Below are 17320 nucleotides of genomic sequence, written 5' to 3' on the forward strand. Positions count from 1 at the left end.
CATGAAGGAGTGTTAATGTCAACTTTAACATATGGATGTGAGACTAAGGTGTGGCATGAAAATTAAAAATCAAGAGTGAGTGCAGTGGAGATGGGAGTGCTGAGGAATGTATGTGGAATACAGAGAGTGGATTGGATACGAAATAATGTGATTCGTGAAAGATATGAAGAGAGGAAGTCTGGAAACTAGAATCGAAGAAAGCATACTGAGATGGTATGGTCAACATAACAATAGAATGATGAGAAAGGTATACCTGAGCGAATTTGAAGGAGAGAGGTGGCGAGGTAGGCCAAGGAGAAAGTGGAGGGGTCTGGTTGATGAGTGTGTGAGGAAGAGAGGTATAGTAGTCGGTGAGGCTAGGGGACTGACAAGAGATCAAGTTGCATTGATGAGTTTTGAGAGAAGAAGTAAATGACTAGAGATTTGGCACCCATTTTTAACGTAACAGATTCGAATTGACTCTACTGGATACGTTCATGTGAAGCTACAGAATGTGGTGAATGTTTTTGAAGTATCAGATAGAGCCAGGATTCCGAGGGCTTGAATGATAGGTAAATGAAAATGTGACCCAATGGACTGGGCAAACTTGGGCTGTCTGTACGTTGCTACTCCTCCCTCCGACCTAGGGTGGGAAAGGAGGTCCGGATGATGATGATACTGGTGGTGGTGGTGATGGTGGTGGTGGTGGTGATGATGATGATGATGATGATGATGATGATGATTAGTATAATAATAACTATTATTATTAGCATCCACCTACTTCATAGGCTGAGACTTGTATTTGCTGATATCATTATTAATCAGGCCGCAGAGTCTCGTGATTATTCCTGGAGAACCGGAGACTGTGGAAGGAACCTGTGGGGCCAAGGTTATTTGTCCTGGTGGGGACCATTGCTGGCAGAGGGAAAGTTCCAAATCTTTTTTTGTGCAGTGGAAGGGCACGACAGAGTCATATCAGTATTATAAGTGAACGAAATAAGTTGACCGAGTCTACTGGGGATTTCAGTGCGACCTGACAAGGAATCTGAAAGGTGAACTTGGACCAATATGCACTAAATTAGTGTAGAATGTATCCTACAATGTCCTATGAACATGACTGAAGCATCCTGTTCATGTCCTAGTGACCGTTAGTCAAGGCTCTCCAACCAGAAAAGTAGGTGAAGACTAATGACTGTCTGCAGGACAATTTCATAGTTAGTCTGCACCTATTACATAGGTGATGACTATTGTTTTCGCTGGTATTATTTATTACTCTCATCTCAGAGTGTCGTGACAATTCCAGGAGAACTGGGGACTGTGCAAGGAATCTGAAGGGGCCCAGGTTATGTGTCCTGCCATGGGCCATTGCTGATAGAAAAAAAAATCCAATCGTTTATGCGCATTGGAAGGGTACGACAGAAATAATCATGTCAGTATTATGTTGTGAGCGAGATGAGTTGGGCGTGTCTACTGGAGATCTCAATGGAACCTGCGCAGGGCATCTGAATGGCTTAGGATGTGTCTGGGTAATGGCTATTGTTGATAGAAAAAAACAAATTCACATCTCCCCAATGGGGTCATGATCAGTGTAAGAAACAGTAGTTAGAGACGAGTGACTGTCCTCAGGACAGTTACAGAGTTCTAGTTATTATTATTATTATTATTATTATTATTAGCCATACTCTCCTGGGTTACTAGAGAGACAATAGATACTTCATGTCTGTGGTTGGCGGGGATGCCTGTCATTCACTCACTCAGTGTACAGTAGTACTACTCTACCTGAAGGTGACTCTACACTGAGTGACACGCAGAACATTTCCTGTAAGCCAGGACATCATTATAATACACTAGGTGGTAACCTAACAACCAACCAATACAGGTTCACTACGTGTCAACAAGTGGGTTGGTGGAAGATTAGTGCCCCTCTTCGAAAAAAAGAAAAAAAAGAAAAGAAAAAGACAATCAGACAAAAAGCCACGAGCCAGGATTTACCAACAGGAGACAAAGAACATGGTTCGGATTTCGGTGTGGAATGTGAGGGTGTGAATGATGAGGTGAAAGAGAGAGAAAGGCTGTCCAGGTTCTTGAGGATGCAGAAGTGGACATATGTGGACTGAATAAGACCAACTGGTTAGGTGAGAATGTGATAGAGTGGAAATATGGATTGGTTATTTGTCCGGTAGGAGGTGAGAATAAGAGGGCAAAGCAGGGTTTATGTATTGTTGTCTGCAAGAGATAGAAGGAGAATGTAGGAGAGTATGGATCAGTCGGCCCAAGAATTGTGTGGGTAAGACTGAAAGTAGGAATACAAGTTTGGGTGATGTTGTCTGTATATGTTTCCACAGCATACCGTGCAAGCAGAGTGAAAGGAGAGTTCTGGGCAAATGTAGAAGTATGCATAGAAAAGTCTGAAATGACTAAGAATGTTCTTGATTGGAGATATAAATGGAAAGGTAGAGAATGCAAAGCTGTATGGAGTAATTGGCGAGTGGGGAATGCCTGCAGAAGTGGATGAGAATGTTAGTGCTATAGTGGACACTTGTACAGGAAGGGGAAGGGACTGGGTATGGCCAACAGAAGGAGAGAAGGGAAGGAGGAAGCAGTCCATTGACAGAGGGTAGAAAGGTTGCAAGAGGGTGACAAAAGGCAGAATATAAGAGAGAAGAGGGGGAGCGGTTGGACTGATATTAATCGGAGCATATAAGGGTGGTGGAAGGTGTGGGCAAGGTGTTCACAGAAATCTCTGCAGCATGTGAGGCGGTGTGTGGGGTGAAGAGAAGACCAATAGGGGTGCAAAGAACAGCATGGTGGAATGAACAGGGAGACAAGCTGTAGCACTAAAGAAGATAGCATACAGCGAGGGAATGGGAGGCAGAGGCCTGGAGGATGTAGAGAACAACAGAGAGGTGAAAAGAGTAGTAAGAAAGAGTAAGAAGAGGGTGGATGAATATTTGGGAAGGAAATTGTGTTTAAAATAACGGAAATGTAAGAAATTGTTCTGGAAGGAGGTAACGAGAATTAGACAGGGTTATTGAAAGATAGTAAAAGAGTGATAGATAAAAATGGTAGACTAAAAGTGGGGCAAGAAGAAAAAGCGAGCAGAAGGAGAGAACATTTTAAGGAACTGTTAAACATAGATAATGAAAGTAACGTTAGTATAAGTGGCTAGGGAATGGCTGGGAGAAGGAGGTAGGTAAGAAGGGAGGAAGAGATCTGTAGGCTGGAATTGACTGATTAATTGATTAAATGTAATAAAAATTTGGCAGCACAACTGATAGGGTCATGTGCCGCCGGACATCAAAGTAAAAAACTCCAGTTAATCTAAAAGTCGGAAGAAAATATAAACACTAAAACACAGACAAACACACAAAAATCACTAAAACACCAACAAGCACTAAATAATCATCAAATATCTCATGCAGTAGTCCAGCTGCCACCACAAAGCTGATGGTTCCCCCTTCCACACAGCAGGCCATCTCTTCACGCACCGATGAAAAATGGCATGACCCACCACCTGCCTGGTGCTCAGAAAGGTACTGATGGAATAAATCCCCAAGACTGGGGCACTCCACCAACAAATGCTGAATAGTCAGGTTGACCAAGCAATCCTCACAAAATGGAGGGGGGAGAGCCTTCCATTAATAATCCATGAGAGAACCCGGAGTGACCAATTCTCAGCCGCCACAAAGCTGTCTCCCACTGTCGAGACAAGCCTCAGTAAGTGAAGTACCCCACCTCACCACAAACTACACAGATCGTTAGTCCCCACTACATCCCAGCATCTTGCAAACAACGCTGAGTCTATTCAGCAACAAAGGGGTAAAAATCACATTCTGGCAGCCAATGCAGAGGTGTATGGAATCCCACAGATGCAATAGGGCGAGTCAATGATGCCTCAGCCAGCAGATAAGCCCGCTCACTCCAGGACATCTCCACATGGGCAGGAACCCCTCAAAAGTCCACACAACGGCCAAGTGCCAAGGAGAAATAGACATTTTAAAATTGATAATAGCAGTGGATGGGATGAATGAAAAGACTCCAGTTAAGACAGAGCACTGCAAGAAGCACTTAGGATCACAAAACAGACCGGGGGAGAGTAAAAATAATTTGGAGAGCACATTAAATCGCAGTCTGTTCAGCCATATATACTAAAGTAATACCAAGAAGGCTACCACCCCGACTGAATGAAAGATGAAACCAAAGCCTACTCCAGCATCAGTTTTAGATCCATCAGTATAGACACGGACAGAGTCCTAATGAGTTAAGACATGTTCTGAATTATTGAGAGAGAGAGAGAGAGAGAGAGAGAGAGAGAGAGAGAGGGACACATGAGAGAAAAGTGAGCTTTTTTGTACCAGCAAAGGACCTACAAAATGTCACACGAGGAAGTAGCCAAGAACCCACTCTCGGCATCCGATTTGGACAAACAGCCAGGCATGGAGCAGAGGCTAACATAACGGACTGAACCCTGCAAGCAAAGGGCTTTGGGAAACCAGGACGAGTGTCATAAACAGAAGATTGGGAATCTTGGGAGACCATAGCACAAGGCGCTGAGTTTGGAAGGCAGTGAAGATGATACCAACACCTCATCATCAACGAATGGTGATGTTGATAGAAAGGGAGGGCATAAGCAATCACCAATAGACTTGAAGTCATTGATGACCTGAATGCCCCAGACGCCAGACTTACAACAGCATGATGTATTGAACCTAACGTCCGCAGATGGGCATCTGATTCAGAGTAGATTTCACACCCATATTCAAGTTTAGAAAAATAAAAGGGACCTGCTCAAGAGGAGGAAGGTCTGAGGGTAGGTACCTAAAACCCACAGGAGACTCAAGGCTATGCAGGCTTCCTTAACATACCGAATATGAGGAACCCAAGTTTATCAAATAGAAGACCCAGAAGCAGAGTCTCTTCCACGCAGGATATTCTCTTACCAATGAGATACAAGTTGGGGTCTGGATGAACCCCCTGAAGACGACAAAAATGCACAGTCACAGTCTTTCGTTTTCGTTTTTGAAGGCTACAACATGCTTGCATGCATTGGCCTTGGCCACCTAATGGTGGCTCTCCATGCTGCTCGATCTATGACAGCCTCCCTGTTCAGTCCCTTAACCCAGAGTCACACTTAATGACCTCGTCCCACGTCGTTCTCTGTCTACCTCTCTCAGTCCCACCCCCAATGTTAACACTTCTCACTTTCTGCACCCAGTTATCATCCCCATTCTCTTCACATGCCCAAACCATCTCAATCTAGCTCTCCTCATCACAACACCAATACACTCCAGTCCCATCGTACCTCGCAACTCTCCATCGTAAACCCAGCCCCCCCAGGCCTTGAACACAGGGATGCACTGCACTTCCACCTAATCACTGTCATTTCTGTACATTTGAGCCTGCGAATATCCTCTTCCTTTACTGCCCAGGTCTCACTACCATACATTATTACACTCTTAACACATACTGCATACAAAGAATCCTTACCACGTAGAGATCTCAGAGTCAGGAGAGTCAACAGCTCCCTGAACTTCTTCCAACCACTACTCGCCCTAGCCAAAGAGCTAGCTCCAGCCCCACCTCCAGCACATAACATTTCTCCCAAAGAACAAAACTTCCACACACTCACCAGTAAGGTCAATCCTTTCATGCCTGACAAAATCCAACTGTTCTCCCCGACACGCCGCACACATAAAATCAGCATTATCTCGCAGTCTGTCTCTAATACCACTACATTTCTTTTGCACCCAATTATCACAAACACTGCACAAGATGGAATTACTTCCCATGCCTTTGTGGCAAATTGCACATGGCCACTCTCCCTCTTCTTTGACAGTATCACCCCCAACCCTAGTTATTATCACTTCTGTTTTATCTGCATTTACTCTTAAGTCCTTGGCCCCATACCATCTTTCCACTTCCTTAATCTTTCCTTCTCCCTTTCATTCTCTGCAGTCAACACCAAAGCATCAGCATACAACATTTCCCACGGAAGCCCATTTCTGAAGTCACGTGAGAGGGCTTCAAGTACCATGATAAACATGGGACACAAAACTGATCCCCTGATGCACACCAACATTCACGGAAAACTCATCACTCAAATCTCCATTCACTCTTACCTGGGTACGAGCACCCACATACATGGCCATAACCACGTTAACCAGCCACTCCTCCATCCCAAGCTTTCTCATTGCCCACTTCACCATCTCTCGAGCAACTCTGTCAAATGCTGTCTCCAAATCAACAAAGTACAGTTCCATTTTCTTTCCTATATATTTATCCTGAAGCTGTTGAACAATGAATATGGCATCAGTGGTCCCCGTGCCTGGCATAAACCCAAACTGCATCTCATCAATATTCACTCTTTCTCTAATCATACCATCTAGAACTCTCTCCATTACCTTCATTATCTGATCTAAAAGCTTTGTACTTCTATAATTTCCTCTTTCCAGGGCATCAACCTTTCCCTTGTACGTATTTACAGTTACACTCTTCAGCCAATCATCTAGGATAACACACTCACATATAATCATATTTATCAGGTCAGTGACTACCCTCACCCCTATATTTCCTGAAGCCTTCAACATTTAGACAGTCAACTCAGACACACCTACTGCCTTCCCCACCTGCATCCTGCCTATTGCCTCACTCACAGTAGCAGCGTCAATCAGATGACCAGGGCCAAACACTGGATCTGCTGACTCTAAACCTTCCCCGTCCCAGTCAAACTCCTCATTCGACAACCGGCTATAATGCTCTCTCCATACATCTTTAATATCTCCACTGTTCACCACTACCTTTCCTTCATCATTCTTCATACACTGCTCACCTATAATATCCCGATTATCCCTCTTCACCTGATTTGCCACCTTAAAATATATCACATTCTTCCTTTCCACACGCTTTAGGTTATCCAGTAAAAGTCTCTGTGACTCAGACTTCATCCTGTATATCTCTCTTCTAGCCTTACGCTTGGCAGTCACGCATTTCCCCATGTTACCACCCTTCTTCCATCCTGGACAAGTCTTCTTTTCTCCTTAACTGCAGCTTCTACACCCTCTTTCCACCACCAAGTTACTGTGTCTTGGTGGGCCTCTTGTCCAACCGCATATTGTAACTCTCAAGAGGTTGTTTTTGAGGGCTCTATACTGTTCATTAACGCCTCTGTCAGTGGCATCCTGTTCAGCTACCACTCTCCTCATCCCTTTGTAAAAGAAAAAAGGAAACTATGAGACTCGGCCCAAACAGAAACTCTATTAAAAGCCACTTGTAACTTCCTCTCAGTCGAAGACAAACTAGATGCAGTAATGGAAGTTGAATGATCATCCACATATAGTGAGCAACGTACACCATCTGGCTGTTCATTGATTACACTGCTAATGGCCACTGCAAAGAGAGTAACACCAAGGATACTCTCATGCAGTTCCCCATCTTCAAGTGCACGGACATTAGAAAGCTTTGTTCCCACTCTGACCCCTAAGAAAGAGTTAGAGAGAAACTGCTGAATAAAAACAGGAAGTGCTTACGACGACCAAACTCACGGAGAGAAAGTAAAATGCCAAGATGCCAGGCAGTGTCGTATGTTGGTTAATGGACAAAGCCTCACAGACAGAATATCCAAAGACAGTAGGACATCAGTGGTAGATCGTATTTTACGAAAACCGTACTGGACAGGGAATAAGAAGTCACCTTTTTCCAAAAACCACACAAGCCGACCATTGACCATCTTTTCCAAGACATTACATACAAGAAGTCAGAGAAATGGGCGTTTATTAAGTCGCCTATAGGTGGTCCTAATTTGGACTGGTGATGTGGATAACTACAGCAACACCCCAACAAGCCAGAAACTTCCCAGTACACCAGATCTTATTGGACAATGGCAGCAAAAATGAAAGGGATTCATCAGACAGGTAATGTAAAAAGGCACACGGAATATCATCAGAGATAGGAGTGGAATCATATCACTGCGACAGAGCTGTCTGGAGTTTAGATATAGAAATCTGGATGCTGTATGACTCTTCCCGAGAAAAGGCAAAACTAAAACCACGAGACTCCAGCGTTGAAGGTGGCAAGCAGAGGACGAATCTGTATCCGTCTGTGACACACTGAAAAAATAAACAACGAGCATCTCTGCAACAGCAAATGGATCAGTCATAGTTCTATCTGTTGCAGATAAAGCAGGAGGAGAGGGAAGAGTAAATTTTCCTGAAATTTCCTTACCCGGCTCCACACCTGAGTGAGGGAAGTCCTCCAACTGATGAAGGAAACATAACCCTTCCGGGATGAATGCCTGGCCTTCTTTAAAACCCGCCTCATATGAGCTCACACCCTTCGGATCCCCACGGTGGCGACGAAGTAGACAGAAGGTGACTCATTTGGCTCTCATTGCAGAGCTGCATTCAGGATTCCACCAAGGAACCGGATGTTTAGGAAACTGACCCCTCTTTCTAGGAATAGATAACAGGGCCGCTTAATGAAACACGTCAGTGAAATAAGACACCACCTTAGTAATACAGCCAAACTTATTGACAGAAAGCGCAATGGAACTTTATTCCATGAGAATGGCAAGTCAGCCTTATCCAGATGCCAGTGAGAAGATGAGGCTGAGGTTCACCCTTAGTAGCAGTTAAAAGTAATAGGGAAATGGTCACTGCCATACAGGTCTGGCAACATATCCCAGTTATAATCTAAATCATCAGGTGAGCACAAGGACAAATCAATAACAGTAAAAGCTCAGCTTGGCTATGGAAATAAATAATCTCATTGGAATTTAAAACACCCAGTTATTCATCTTCCACTATGGGAGCCAGCATAACACTTCAAGAGTTGGCCTCATTCTTACCCCACAGTGGATGATGACCATTCATATCCACTAGGAACAGAAACGGAGAAGGAAGGCAGTAGATAAAGTGTTCCAGATCCTCTCTTTCAACAGTAGCACTAGGAGGAAGATTAAGATTACAAATTGTATACTGCCGACGTAAGAACACCTGGGCAGCAACAGTCTGCAGGGGAGTGTAAAAGTCCAGGCAAGTGAATGGAATATCCTGGCCATGGAAGATAGCAGCACATTCATGACGACCTTGGCCTGGCACAGGACCAGAATAAAAGGCATGGCAGCCAGAAAGACAGGAAGGAACAGCATCACCAACCATCGTCTCCTGGATGGGTATGAATACAAGGGAAAATTGAGCAACAAGATGGCACACCTTCTCCCATCTGGCACATAAACATCAATAATTCCACTGAATGATAGAATCCATAATGAAGGGAGGATCAGGATAATGTGAAGGACTGTGCATCTCCTGACAAATGAGCAGGCTTGGACTAATGCTTAGAAAGGCCCTTTGGATGAGACTGCTCAGCACCAGGAACTCGTACCCTACGCCAAACATCCGAAGGCAAACGTGGGGACGAGGAAGAAGGAAGTTTTACAACTCTTCTCCTCTGAGGTGGAAGAACGGTTTACTTGGACGGTGGCTTGGAGGTTGTCCTGGGTGATGTAGGACGGCCCGTGCCATCACCAGAACCCCCAGAAATAGAAGCAGAGTCCACAGGACCAGAACCCTGTGAGGATGATATCCTATGCATACAGAACCGAAGCACCAACTGCCTGTGGAACACTATCCCCAGGTGAGGACCAGGCCACAGGCGAACCATCAACTTCAGCCTGGACCTGGCTAGACCCCAGAGCGTCCAAGGCAGAGAAAACAGGAGAGAGGTTGATAAATGGTTCCACAACAGATACCTTAGGTGAATGATCTTCAGGCACAGAGGACTCTGAAGAACCACCGTGAAGTTTGGCAGGTACAGATGGACCTTCAGGCATGGTGGACATAGCAGGACAGGGAGAAACATCAACGAGGACATCCGCCACCACCACAGATATGAGCAAACCTTCAACCACCGAAGTGGGGACAGAAATAGTAGGATTAGAGGGTCGGCGAACACCACTTTCACATGCATTAACCCCTGGGACAGCATCCGGCAAACCACGAGATGGATAAGTGGGCAGTGGAATGAGGTGAGGCAGCTTCTGAAATACATAGCAGTGCACAGGCACTCTAGAAAGGACAGCAGCATAAGTAACCCAGGACTGGAAGAAGCGAGTCCGGGCTCTCTTTGCTTCAGGAAACGAAACTTTATCATGTGAATGAATAGAGAAAATCTTCTTCACCTGGTAGTAGTTAGAGAAGTTTCTAGAAGGTCAAGAAGGAGGACCCCCACAATTATAGCATTTAAGGGGTCCTGGACAGTCACTGGTATGACTTGGTCTGCCATAGGAGGCATAGACACCAGGAAGGCTAGCCCGTGTACAGTGGCAAAATAGCTAATATGTCCATACCCCTGATAGATATGACTTCACTGCAAGTGATAGTCAAGCCAGTTTCACAGGCGTAAGTACAATTAAATTATCAAATGTCACGTACAAAGGCGGAGTCGGGGTCAAAACACCATTTATTTTTTTCTGTAAGCACTAAACTTCACCACCCAAGAAGATTGTAGTTCCTCCAACAACTGTACCTCTGAATATTGGAGGAGTTCACGAGAAAAAATTACACCTTTACTTTGGTGAAAGAAAGCATAAGGATCACAGATAACATCGGCACCAGGAACAGAGGTTACAGCCAATAATCGGGAGCTTTGTTCTGGGGAGGACACCTCAACAAGGATGTTTCTATCATATAGAAATATATAATATAGATATGTATGCTATATATAGATAGACAGACAGATAGATAGATAGATAGATAGATAGACATCCATCCATCCATCCATTATCCAATCCTACAATGCCTCATGAGGAGCGTAGAAGCCCGGGGCTAGGCAGTTGCTCCCGACATTTAAGATGAGAGTGATAGACACACACACACACACACACACACACACACACACACACACATATATATATATATATATATATATATATATATATATATATATATATATATATATATATATATATATATTGTTACGGAACAGAAAGAGATAATGAACACTTCAAGTGAGAATACTAAAAATCACTACTGTCCCGCAAAGTTCCAGGTTCAAAACAAAAGAGTTAGGTAAAATTACAAGTTAAAGTTTAATACTCAAACTAACAACTAATCATTCAGGACTCATAAGGATAATGTAATGGCAAAAAACAGGTTAAATATATGGTTAACAGCAATAGCCTCTATTAACACGAAATTAGCAAGAGTAAATTTATATTCCCTTGTACAAAGGAAAAGGGGAAAAAGAAATGTGTGGTAATCATAGGGGCATTTGTCTTCTTAGTATAATAGGAAAAGTGTATGGTAGGATACTTATTGACAGAGTTAGAGAAAGAACAGAGAAATTAGTTGGAGAAGAACAGGGAGGCTTTAGGAAGGGAAGAGGTTGTGTAGATCAGATATTCATTCTCAGATCTTTAGTGGAAAAGTTTCTAGAGAAGGGAAAGAAGTTGTATGCGGCTTTCATGGATTTGGAGAAAGCATATGACAGGGTGGATAGACTAGGATTGTGGAAAGTGTTAAGAATATATGGAGTAGATGGGAAGTTGTTGAATGCTGTGAAGAGTATGTACGATGGTGCGAAGGCTGCAGTGCGTGTGGATGGTGAACTAAGTGAATTTTTCTCTTTGAAAGTTGGGTTGAAACAGGGATGTGTCATGTCTCCATGGTTGTTCAATCTGTACGTGGATGGGGTAATAAAAGAGGTACAGGGTAGGGTAGTGGATGTTGGAGCGGCCCTGGTGAGAGAGGATAGTGTTTGGAAACTCCCTGTACTGTTGTTTGCAGATGATACTGTGTTGTTGAGTGAAGACGAAGGGGAGCTGCAAGGCTTGGTGGATGAGTTTGAGAGAGTGTGTAAGAAACGGAATCTAAAGGTGAATGTAGGGAAGAGTAAAGTGATGGTCTTTGAGAGAGGTGAAGTCAGTGAATGTACAGCGAGGTTGGATGATGAGGAATTGGAAAATGTGAGTACGTTTAAGTACTTGGGTAGTGTGATGAGTAAGGATGGAGGTTTGGAGGGTGAAGTGCTTGAAAGGGTACAGCAGGGAAGAAAGGTTGCTGGTTCTTTGACAGCAGTGATAAGAAACAGGGAAGTGAGCATGGAAGTGAAAAAGTTACTACATGACAGTATTGTGATACCAACTCTAACGTACGGAAGTGAAGCTTGGACGTTGTTGGAAGGACACAAGTCAAGAGTGAGAGCCGTGGAAATGAGTTATTTAAGAGGAGCCTGTGGAGTCACATGGAGAGACAGGCTGACGAATGAGGATATAAAGGAGCGTTGTGGTGTTGATGTGGATGTGATAGGAAGCGTTATGAGGAACACACTGAGGTGGTTTGGCCATGTGGAGAGGATGGAGGGTGAAAGACTGACGAAGAGAGTGTATGTGAGTGAGGTGGAGGGGGAAAGAGGGAGGGGGAGGCCGAGGATGAGATGGAGAGATGGGGTGGAGAGGTATATGAGAGAGGGGGGTGTGAGTTGGGAGCAGGGGAGTGAAATGGCGGGGGACAGGGCGACTTGAAGGCGATTTGTTTGTGGCCACCCCAAACGGGATTGAGGCGTCTGGCAATAGATAGATAGAAAGAAATTTATCTAAGTCAGCCGTGATAAAATGAGAAAACCGGATAATGCTCAGCTAATGCAAGATATATTATTACAGATACAAAGTATTATTAATGATGGCTGACATCAAAAACTCCACATGAATCACAAAAACCTCACCAGGCCCACGAATTAACACCTTATACTATACAGTACAAGGAAAAAATGTAATAACACTTATACTCAAATTACACAGCAGCTAGATGGTTGGAGACTTCCTGAGCACTCACAAAAATAATAACAACTGTACAGGGGAGGAGAGAGATGTGAACAAAATGAGGAGTAGATCTAAGTGGCAATTAATGCAGAGACTGAGCTCATTATATAGGGGCTGGCTGAGCTTGATACAACTTGTAAGAAGGATGCGCAAATGAAGCCACAGAGGTCAAAGAGTTGACACTCCTGCTCTGAACAACAGAAAGAACGACCTACTCTACTATAAGGGGGAGAAGGGGGGAGTGAGGTAGAACAAGCACTATGGAAGCCACGAGGCGAATCGTGATCAAACATGCAGCATACTGTACGTTAGAATTATACAAAGGATGATGAAATCATAGGCTATGTAACACCTCCCCACAAAGAAAAATAAATTTCTTATTACTCTAAAACAATCTGTCTAAAGTCTAGATAAGCAATCTGCAATAATATTTTCTTTCCCCTTGACATGTTGTATGTCTAATGAATACTCCTGAAGAAGTAGACTCCATCTTGTCAATCTCTGATTTTTATCTTTAAAATTACTAAGGAATTTCAGTGGGTTATGATCGGTATAAATGACTATGGGGTCAAAACCAGAACACAAATAAAATGAAAAATGCTGTAAACCCAAAATCAAGGCCAAAAGCTCTTTCTCAATAGTTGAGTAGTTCTTTTGAGGTGGAGTGAACTTCTTACTTTAATAAGATACAGGGTGTTCAATACCCTGATCATCCTCTTCCAGCAAAACAGCCCCAGCTCCTGTATCACTTGCGTCAACAGCCATCTTAAAAGGCTTATCAAAATTTGGAGTAGCGAGCATTGGCTGACTTAATAGGATAGCTTTAAGTTTGCTGAAAGAGGGTTCGCAGTTATCGGTCCAGACAAATTTAACTCCCTTTTTCAGTAGGTCTGTAAGTGGTGATACAAGAATTGAAAAGTTAAGAACAAATTTTCTGTAATAACCTACCATTCCCAAAAATCTTTGTAGTTCTTTCCTACTTTTAGGTCTGGGAAGATCACTTATAACCTGAACCTTAGCTCCTGGTGGTGCAACATGTCCATCACCAATTACGTACCCAAGGTACTGAACTTTAGCTTGACCAAACTCACACTTTGATAAATTAGCTACAAGATTAGCCTGAACCACACGCTCAAGAAATTTACTGACATGGCATAGGTGATCTTTCCAGTTGTCACTGAAGATTAATACATCAATATAAACAACACACCCTGCCAAACCCTCTGTTACAACATTCATGAGCTTCTGAAATGTGGCTGGTGCATTCTTCATACCATATGGAATTACAGAACATGCAAAAGTCTTTCCTAGTGTTACAAAACATGAGATCTCCCTAGCACGTTCAGTCATAGGTACTTGCCAGTATCCCTTTAACAAATCAAACTTACTTATGTACCTAGCCTTTCCGATCTTGTCTATGCAAAATTCCACGCGAGGGACAGGGTAAGTGTCTGTTTTGGTTATCTGATTAACACGTCTGTAGTCGATGCAAAGCCGCTGTGACCCACCTGGCTTAGGGACTAGAGTGACAGGAGAACTCCACTCGCTCTGACAGGGCTCAATCATCTTGTGGTCCAACAGGTAGCCAAGCTCCTTCTGGATGAGAGGAACTTTCACTGGGTTCACACGGTAAGGAGGCAGTTTAATTGGCTTTGCGTCTCCAACATCGACATCATGCATCAACACAGTGGTTCTTCCTGGAGTGGCACAGAACACTTGCGGGTACTCCTGCAGTAATGCCGAAAACTCCTGCCTTTCCTCGGGAGCTAAATGAGAAAGCTTAGTCTGGCGATCATTCATGATATCAGGATTCTTCCCCAAACTATCACTCAGGCTCATGCTGCATGGGAGAACTTCACTTGCAGACTCGGGTGGAACAGCTACAGTGCAGACTGGGTTATTTTCGTCCCACCTGTGATATAACTTTAGCATGTTGATGTGACAAAGTTGCTTGTTCTTTCTACGATCTGGTGTGGCGGTGACATAGTTGACATCACTGAGTTTCTTCTCCACGAAATAAGGACCACTAAACTTAGCTTCAAGAGGTTGCCCATGCACCGGTAGCAGAATCAAAACCTGATCTCCTGGCTGAAAGTGGCGTAACCTGGACTTCTAATCATACCAAGTCTTCATCTTCTCCTGAGCAGCTCCTAAATTCTCTCTCGCCAGCTGTAAAGCAGTGGACAGCCGTTCATTGAACTTCATCACATACTCCAGCAGGTTGACGTCATCTTCCTCCGACAGCCAGCATTCCTTGAGTAGCTTAAGGGGTCCTCTTACTTCATGGCCGAACAGTAGTTCAAAGGGTGAGAAGCCCAGTGATTCATATTTAGATTCTCTTGCGGCAAATACAACGAATGGAAGACCTTTATCCCAGTCTTTCTGATGTTCCAAACAGTATTTCCTGATCATCGATTTGAGTGTTTGATGATATCTCTCCAACGCTCCTTGGGTCTTGGGATGGTAAGCTGAAGACGTGATCTGGGTGATGCCCAACTCTTTCAGAGACTGCTTGAAAACATTTGACATGGAATTACTTCCCCGGTCTGACTGTACCTCCTTGGGCAGACCAAACTTTGTGAAGAACCCTAGCATTTCCTTAACCACGTTCTTTGCTGAGATATTTCTAAGTGGAATGGCTTCAGGATAACGAGTAGCCATATCAATCAGGGTCAACACATAAGAAAATCCTGAAGAAGTCTTAGGAAGAGGGCCCACAATATCCACCAAGACACGGGTGAATGGCGCCTCAAAAGGAGGAATGGGAACTAGAGGTGCAACCTTTTCGGTCTGATTACACTTCCCCACAACTTGACAGGTGTGACAAGACTTACAATACCAGGAAACATCTCTGAAGATACTTGGCCAGTAGAAGTGTTTCAAAATGCGTGCCACAGTCTTCCTCACTCCAAGGTGTCCTGCCAAACTGGAATCATGAGCCACTCTAATGATATCCTGCCTACAAACACGAGGGATGACAACTTGATGTACAACCTCCCATTCACAGTCGGCTGATGCTGTTGGGGGTCTCCACTTCCTCATAAGTACTCCTGACTTTATATAATAACAAATAGAAGCACCAGCTGACTTCCTCACTGCAAGCAGAGTTAGCTAGACCTTTCAACTCAGGGTCAGCAACCTGCAACTCAACCAACTCTTGACGAGACAAATTATCAACACTACGGGGTATTGCCTCATCTGGTGAGTGGTCCAAATTAGCAAGAAAAGTGTCAGCTAGGATAACATCATCATCATCATTATACTCTAAGTCACCAGTAACTTTAGACCTAGCCCTAGTGACAGCACATGCAGAGAACACATCAGGGACATCACAATCCTGGGTCGCAGCCACTGGCTTACTAGACAACTGAGGAGCTGGACACACTTGACTTCCACCAATATCATTTCCAAGTAAGAAAGTTACACCTGACATTGGGAGTGTCTCAACAAACCCAACCATAACGGAACCATTAACAAAACCAGGCTCTAAATTCACTCTGCACAGAGGGACAGAGAAGTAATTATTCCCTACACCTTGTAAGATTACAGTTTCATCAGAGGAATTAACATTAGAGCCTAGAACACTGGTTAGCATAAGGGATTGGCAAGCATCTGTATCACGATATATTTTAACTGATTTCCTGTCATTACTGTCCAGAGGACTGACAAAACCATCAGACAGGAAATTAGCACATGAACTCTTGAGAGTGTCACCCACGTTACTGCTCAAAAGAGGAGCTTCATCATGAGAATTTAATTTACCCCTCAAAGCAGGTTCAGTTAACTCGATTAAAGAATTCTGGGAACCCTCAAGGGTGGACACTAGACCAATTGACTGAATATTTAAAGACTCCTTTTTGTTCACATCACCCTGTCTCCTGAAACATTTCTCCGTAGTATGACCAAGCTTACTACAATAAGTACATTTACTTTTCTGAAATCTAGAGGTGGAGCTGGTATTTACTTCCTGAGAAACATCATCTTTATTCTCTTTCCTGTTACCTGTACTCTGAGTAGAGGCAACGTACTTACTCTCAGCTTTCCTTTTTTCTTTAGAATATCTCTTGTGAGTGAGAACATATCAGCTAAAACTGCAGCATCAGACAAATTATCTATTCTTTTCTCATCAAGATATAGGCTTACATCATTATTAATACACCTTTTGAAGTCCTCCAACAAAATCATCTGCTTAAATTTATCAAAATCAGAATTTACATTCTTAGAATTTAACCACTGCTCTAACAGATCTTCTTTGATTTTTGCATACTCAACATGGGATTGCTTATCTTGCTTATAAGTTGTCCTAAATTTTACTCTATAGGCTTCAGGAACAAGCTCATAGGCCTTAAGAATCAAGCTCTTAACTACATCATAATTATCAGATTGATCCTGAGGCAAACTACATCATAATTATCAGATTGATCCTGAGGCAAACTACATCATAATTATCACATTGATCCTGAGGCAAAGATGCATAAGTTACTTGAGCTTTACCGGTGAGAACAGTTTGAAGGAGTATTGGCT

The sequence above is a fragment of the Coenobita brevimanus genome, chromosome 31 (genome assembly GCF_032717465.1).
Source record: "Coenobita brevimanus isolate Jiangsu-jjx chromosome 31, ASM3271746v2, whole genome shotgun sequence".
NCBI classification, from domain to species: domain Eukaryota; kingdom Metazoa; phylum Arthropoda; class Malacostraca; order Decapoda; family Coenobitidae; genus Coenobita; species Coenobita brevimanus.